The 7756-nt window shown below is 42.5% G+C and overlaps 1 protein-coding gene across 1 annotated transcript in view; it reads right to left on the bottom strand.

The window, feature by feature from the left end:
- Positions 1–7018: 7018 nt before the first annotated feature.
- Positions 7019–7756, bottom strand: part of GNG2 (G protein subunit gamma 2) — a 128058-nt gene continuing 127320 nt past the window's right edge. Inside the window, exon 6 of the transcript XR_004057208.1 lies at positions 7019–7033. The gene's annotated coding sequence lies outside the window, so the exon portion shown is untranslated. The remainder of the gene's footprint in view (positions 7034–7756) is intronic.

Here is a 7756-nt window from a genome sequence, read left to right as displayed (position 1 = left end):
AAGATAATCCGTATTTTTCAATTAAGATGCTTACAGAGTGAATCAAGAAAACCAGTTCAAGAGTGTCTCAGTTCCAACAAAATCTGATCAAAGATGCAGTTATAATCTCATATTGTGGTGCATGCTAATTGTATAATTAATGAAATACTAACCAAAAAATAAAAAAAAGAACCAATCAAGGAAGGGAAAATAATAAGTACTTACATACAAATAATAAATTAAAAAGGGGGAAAAACACAATTGCAGACAATGAATTTCTTTAAAAAAAAATAAGGAAAAAGTCTCTTACCATTTGTTTTCTGAAATTGACCTTTCAATGCAAAAAATGAAGTTGTTTACTCCTGGCCTAGTCTTTCTACTTCAGGGTCCCCATTGTCAGCAACTTAAGACTGTCCCTGGTCATCAGCCCTGGCCACCACCAGGAATGGGGAGGTCAGAGGAAGATTCCAACGACGCAGAATGCCAAAGGGACCCATCAGACTTGAACAGGGAATAAAGCAAATTTTGGAAAAGAAGTATAACATATTACAAATATTAATCATTTTTTATGTTAAAACCCAGTTATTTTTTTTTTCCTCTGAATTTGAAGGAGTTCTTTGGCCTATTCTGAATGGAGTGTCCAACAGTAAGTGAATCTTACATAATTCCATTTCTGAAGACCAAGCCCTCTGTATACTTCAAGAAAAGGAAAGCAACTTTTGTGTGTGTGTGTTTTCATGAGTACCCAGTGTTTAGCTTCTACTTATAAGTGAGAACTTGTGGTATTTGGTAGTCTGTTCCTGTGTTAATTTGCTTAGGATAATGGCCTCCAGCTGCATCCATATTGCTGCAAATTTGGACATAATATTTGTTCTTTTTATGGCTGCATAGTATTCCATGGGGTATATGTACCATATTTTCTTTATCCAGTCAGCCTTTGATGGGCATCTAGGTTGACTCCATGTCTTGATGAACATGAGAATGCATGTGTCTTTTAGGTAGAAGGCTTTGGAAACCAACTTTTATTATCAAATGACCTGAACTCCAATCTAATGGTTGATCATAGGTTTGACAGGCCATTAATTCATCTGTTGAATTGTTCAATAAAGTTTTTAGAGTGTCAGTTATATGCCAGGCAATCGTGTAGGCATTTTGGAGGCATCTGAGAACTTAAACACACCATGACCTCAGGGAGCTTATCATTGGGCAAGGGAAGACAAACAGTACAATAATACATAAATACATTATTTACTATTCAGAAGGTTCTAAGTACTGTAGGAAAATTACAACAAGGTAAGGGGGGTAAGAAATAGGGGTAGGGATAGTGGAGAAAGTAGGATATAATAGGTGTTGCAGTTTTAGACAAGATGGTCAGGTTGGGCCTCATTGAGACAGTGAAGTGTAAGGAAGTGCTAGAAGGAGGTAGGGAAATTAGCCACACAGATATATGGGGAAAGAGATTCCTAGATAGAGTACTCAAAAAAAAGCAAGATAAGAATGGTTTTTATGTTTTTAAATGGTTGAAACATCAAAAGAAGAATAATATTTTATGACATGTGAAAGCTACATAAAATTTAAATTTCAGTGTCCATAAATAAAGTTGTATTGGAACACAGCCATGCCCATTTGCTAACTGACTGCTTTGGTGCTACAAGGGCAGAGTTGAATAAATGCAACATAGACCACATGACTCAGAAAACCTAAAATATCTGCAAGGGCATATATGGTTTCAGAAATGTAGAGGTGGCCATTTCAATGGTATTGCCAGGGCAACACATTATCAAGAAAGGCAACCAGTCAGAGGTACAAGTTGCTCTTTGAAGGACAGTTTCACAACTTGTAACATCTTTTAAAGTCTTAGCAGTTTTACTAGAAGCCTTTGTTCAAATTGGTCTTCCAAAAACAGTGAACAGAACAAGTTGGTAACAATCAGGAATAGCCACAAAAGTCTCTACAGTGCACAGAAAAACAGGTTTTATATTCTAATGAATGTTATCAATTGAACACCCCATGAAATCAGAATTTTTGAAACAAGTTGTATAATGCAGAAAGGTCTCTCTCCCTGGGGGAGCCTCCCAATGAGAGAACATCTCCTTCATCTCTTTCTAAGACTCTTTATGTTAAATATGAAAACTTGCTTCTTTTTAAGGTCAGGCTCTGGAATTTCATGATTTAGCATTAAAAGCAAAATGGCAGGGCAGTAGAACTCAATTTTATTGGTAGAAAAGGAATAGGAATGAATAGGAATTTATGTAGTCATACAAACAGCATAAAGCATTCACCTTCCACATCTAATACTGCAGAGGAAACACTTGCCGAACAGTGAAAACAACACAGAGGAAAATACAGCCAAGAAGCACAGACAGGCCATTCCCAAAAATGTCTGGTAGGGAGCTAGATGCAACTTTTCTGAGATGTGATCCAATAAATTCTATTTTATACCTGAGCCAGATTTGGTTGGGGTCTTGTAACTTACAACTGAATATTCTAACATAAGGACAGATCCCAGAGAGAAAAGAAAGAAAGATCCACGGACTTGGTGGGACTTAACATAGTCCGTGAGAAGGAGGTGGATGGCTTAAAGGAGATTTCTGGAAGGTCACCTGTCAGAGATGTGATGAGCAGTGAATTCTTGCACAGAAACAGGAGCACCGGTAGAAGGGAACCAGTCTGGGGAAGCTGAAGAATTAAGTTTTGCACCTGTTGAATTCGAAGTCCTGTAGATATAGCCCATAATCACTGCTGAAATGTCAGGAATGAATGTGAGTGAGTGGATGAGATGTCTATTGAGGAGTCATCAGCATAAAGTTGTAGTTGGAAACTGTTACAGTGAACTTCATGAGAAGACAGGGAAAGAAAAGAGGACAGAAGACTTCATCCTAGGAAAACCTAGTATTTATATTCAAGAAAGAGTAGGAGGAAGAGTCTTGGAATATAGGAAAAGTGGTTGGAAGGACTAAGAGAACAAGGAATATGCAGTATCCTAAAATGTGGAGAGGAAGGGGTTTAAGGAGGCAGGGTTGGGGGCAAAGTAACAGGGATCAACATTTGGGTGATAGGATTATGTAGATTCTTCCCCCAAAAGTTACAGAAAAGCCACCTCTGAATGCTTGAAAGCAGGTAATGAATAAGGCAGAGGTTATGGTATCATATGATATTGACCAGCATACAGTCAAATTTAGATCATCTGCTTTATAGATCTCCCATGCATATTCCTGTTCTCTCTTCCCTTTCCCTAGTACCTCAGTGACCCCCTACCGCTTGCCCCCTCCCGCCCCCCGCCAGGCATAGTTGCTAACTGAGATGTCTGCAAAGGCCTGACCTTTCCCTTTGTTTTGAATTCTTGAGAACTGGTCTTTCTCCAAGATGCTAGGAATTAGACAGGGGCTGCTGCAGGAGGGACCTTAGAGGGCTGGGAAATCTCGTCCCTCAAAAATCCTTTGACCAACTTGTAGAAGGCATTGTCTTGACAGCTGAGTGCCAAACAGTAAGCTTTACTTTAGGTTCAGACTTGCCAGGGTTCCAAAACCACAGTGCTGAGTTCAGCCTGCCAGCTGAAGAGGACGCAGGGGATGGTGAACTCCTACAGATTTGCCCTGATCCTGCCATAGCTCTCACAGCTGTGAACATTTTAAGTAAAAGTCTCTTTTGATGAAGAATGCAAGATATTCTACCTTCTACTTCAAAGTCTAACACAACTATTGTGTGTTCATGACATATGTATTAGGCCACTCTCACATAGCTAATAGTTGAGATTGGGTAATTTATGAAGAAAGAAGGTTTAATTAGCTCATGGTTCTGCAGGTACAGGAAGTATGATGCTGGCATCTGCTAGGCTATTGGAGAGGCCTCAGGAAACTTATAATCATGGCAGAAGGGGAAGTGGGAGCAGGCATGTCATATGGCCAGTATAGGAGCAAGAGAGAGAGAGCGGGGAGGTGCCACACACTTTTAAATGACCCAATCTTGTGAGAACTCACTCCACTATCGTGAGGATGGTACCAAGGGGATGGTGCTAAACCACCCATGATAAATTTGCCCCCATGATTCAGTGGCCTCCCATCAGACCCCACCTCCAACATTGAGGATTACAATTCAATGTGAAACTTGGGCAGGGACAACATCCAAACTATATCAACATCTGAAGGCCTAGGTAGCTCACAATGAGTCAGTTAAGGAGGATGTCAGACCTGGGTAAAGAGCGAGAATGGAGAACATTCATTCATTCTTTCAGCATGATGGACACTTGTAATATAATGATGAAGACAGACATGATCCTCCCCTTCATGGAGGTTACAGCCCAAAAGGGAGGCAGGAAACAGCAAGACAAAGGAGATGGAGGTCAACAGAAAGGGACCTACATGAGATAGGGTGGTCAGAGGCAGCCTCATCACGGAGGTGACATCTAAACCAGCTATCAAATATGAACTATTACTGGATTTCCCAATGGGGGAAACGGCAGAGCATGAACAAAAGCATGAACAAAAAGTCGCCTTGTGGGGAATGGTTTGCTTCTGTGAAACTGAATGAAGATCAGGGCGGTAGGAGGGCGGTGAGCCAGGGGTTGGGTGTACTGGTGTTAAGTGAGGAGGGAGGCCATGGTGTGGAGTATGGACGTTATTTCTTGTGCACCAGAAAGCCACTGAAGGTTTTAAGCAGGAGTGACAAGCTGTGGCGTGGGTTGTAGGATCCTTTTGGCTACTATGTGGAGAATAGAATGGGAGCTGGTGGCGAGTGAGAAGCTGGGAGACCAGTTTAGGAAGCCATTGCAGTGGTGAAGTGAGTGGGAACGGTGAATGTCAGAAGCTGCTGCATTGTCTGGTGTAGCATAATGGACGGGAGGGATTATCTGTTGCAAATTACACTTTACTTTCTTTTCAGCCATTATTGTGTGTGATTGAGACTTATCCGTATGAACTATTCACCTTCATACCTCCCCTTTACAACTCAGCAATCCTGGAAGAGCTGAACAGCCACTTGGATCATTTTTCAATTATAGAAAAATAAATTCTAAGCCTGAGAGAAAGAGAGCATGAGAAAGAAAGGGAGGAATATAGCTGCTAGCAGACAAGACATATACTTCCCAGCTCCACCACTGTGACTCTTCTAATTCAAAGAGATTTTTCAATTTTCCAGTGAGATTCTGGCCTCAATTCCTGTTCTAGGCTCAGAAAAAGCACAATAGTTTCTTTATACGTCTTTTCTTTTAAAAAGCTCCCTGGAAAATATTGTAAATATGCTAATATATTGAGGTTTGATAATAAAGGGAAAATTTTTGCTCTTTATACCCGTTTCTAATTGAACCCTTTGTTTCTCTTTATTTCTCATGTTTGCTGGGTCGTTCCTACTTTAGCATTGGTGAGTAAGAGCAGCAGCCTCGTGGGAATTTAGTGCTCAGTATCTAATATTCAGTGCTGGGTGTGGGTGTTAGCAAATGCTAGGGAAAAGAAATCTCTGTCATCCTTCCCTTTCCAGCTGTAATCATGTAGCGTTTCCCTAGTGGCATTGGTGGAACCTGAGACCTGACCTCATTGGTCCCACTAATGACTAGGTAGGAATAAATAATTTAGATTGTTAATGAGGGTTTGAGCTATTTCCCCAATGAGCCCAACTTTCTGGCAGCCTTAGACTTTAGAGCTCAGTGGAGTATGTTTCTAAAGCTGCTGCCATTTTCACACCCTTTCCTCACAGTTGGGAAATAGTTGGAATTTGTTTGTTTTTAAAAAAGTATGGATCTCCTGGAGATGGGCAGTCTTTGATAGCGCCCTGGGAAGTCAAGTCTGTCCTAGGCTGTTCATTCATTTCAGGCGTTGCTAAAGGAAGTGATGCAAAACAGACGGCACATGTGAACCTCATTTCTGCTTTGGACTTCTTTTCCACGCAATTTAGAAGTTAAATCACTGTCAATTTGTGATGAATCCATTATGATCTCCTTTTTCAGGGGTTGCACCTAAATTTGGGGGTACTTCTGACATGCCAAGGAATGAGTGGTAGTTAGCAGATCACTTCCATGTCCTTGTAGACCCATACTGGTGTCCCTTGGACCATTCTCATCTCTATCCACTCTTTGGTTCTTGGTGCACAGGTTTACAGGTGCTCTGTGTCAGGGCTGTGCTGCTCTTAGTCATACAGGAAAGTCCCACTGCTCCCACACCATCCAAGTGACAAGAGTTCCATAGCCTCAGGAGCCCGGGGGACACTGATCCTCTGCCACAGTGTGGCCTGTGAAGCTAGGCAGCCCAGCCTCATCTGCTTACCTACAAGATGGCAAACATGGACACACCTCTCTGCACGGCAGCATTGGAGACCACGTTTTCAACACATGAACTTCTGGAGGATGTTCAAACCATAGCAACTCCTTTTGGGGATCTCATAGACCAATGGTTCTCAATGCTGGTCCCTGGATTGGCAGCAACAGCATCACCTGGGAGCTTGTTAGAACTGCACATTCTCCGGCCCTAGCCCAGGCTTACTGAATCTGAAACCCTAGGGTTGGGCCAGCAAGCTGTGTTTTAATAAGCCCTACAGGTGACTCTGATGTGCTCAAGATAAGAACAGCTGTCACAGACAACGTTGTGGGTTTCCTTTTGCTGACTTCTTCTACACATGAATTCCTAATTTGGGCCCGTTCCTGGGCCACTGCTCTGCCTTGCCTCCCTTCAGGACTGTTCATTTGTTTCTGCTCCACCTCTGAGACCTTAGCAGCAGCCCAGGCACACCCCTGCTTCTCCTGCAGCCTGCACAGCAGGATCCCCCGAGCAGCAGCCTTCATTTGGAACAACTTCTTTCCCACTCCTGTTTCCCAACCTTTCAGGCATTGAGTTAACTAAATTTGGAGTAAGAAATAGGCCAAATCCTCTGTTCCACAAAAACTAATTACCTTCTCTGTCCTCCTCGGTCCTACCCTGTGAGGTGGGGGAGTTCTTTTCATTCCTCTCCCAAGCACATTCCTCTGTGTTGTCTGTGGTCCTCTCCACTGGGCAGTTGGCCCGGAGATGTTGGGGCAGGCTCATGTTCCTAGATAGATTTCTGGCTCCTCTGACAACCTCTGGCCCTGGAGGGAGAAGCATAGGAACATTGAAGCTGGCCAGCTTTCATCAACCACTGATGCTGCAGCATAAGTATAGTTTTCCCCAGGGGGTGTCTATCTCTACTCTTGATTTATGCTCTTTCCTTTGGTGATTTCAGCTTTTCCAGGGATTTTCCATGCCTTCCTCTTTCTGTCTGCCTAAACATAAGCATACACCCACTTGTTCAATCCCCACCTCTCAGAGAAGCTCCCCAATTATGCATTTCTTGGGCTAGCCCCATTCTCTGTACCTCATAGCCAACACTGCCAAAACTCAGTATTACACCCTCTACAATAACAAAGCTGGAATCCCAGAGTGGGCCCAACATTTTGTACTAAGTCACCAGGGCAATGGCTACACTCACATCGTATTCACACTGGGCCTCTTAGATGGCATTCATTTTCTTGTGAGGCTGAGAACCCTAACCAGCTATTTACCATTTCATCACCTTCAGGACCATAACTTTACTAGTCCAGAGACTCTTGCCCTGGAAGATCCAAGTTGCAAATATTTATGCTTCATGGGAGAACTTTCTGGAAAGTCTCAAGTCGTCAACAGACAGTTTACATTCCTAGATTCACATTCCCTTGCTGTGTCCACCAATCCTAAACTATTATGTCACAATCCTTACCCAATTCTAATCAGGCCTCCCTCTCCAACATTACAAGATCTCCCTTAAACCAGATGTCAGTCTTCATAAATAAGAC

Source organism: Rhinopithecus roxellana, chromosome 5 (assembly GCF_007565055.1).
Source record: "Rhinopithecus roxellana isolate Shanxi Qingling chromosome 5, ASM756505v1, whole genome shotgun sequence".
Classification (NCBI taxonomy): domain Eukaryota; kingdom Metazoa; phylum Chordata; class Mammalia; order Primates; family Cercopithecidae; genus Rhinopithecus; species Rhinopithecus roxellana.
The sequence above is the reverse complement of the archived record's forward strand: the minus strand, read 5'-3'. Positions and strand labels throughout refer to the sequence as shown.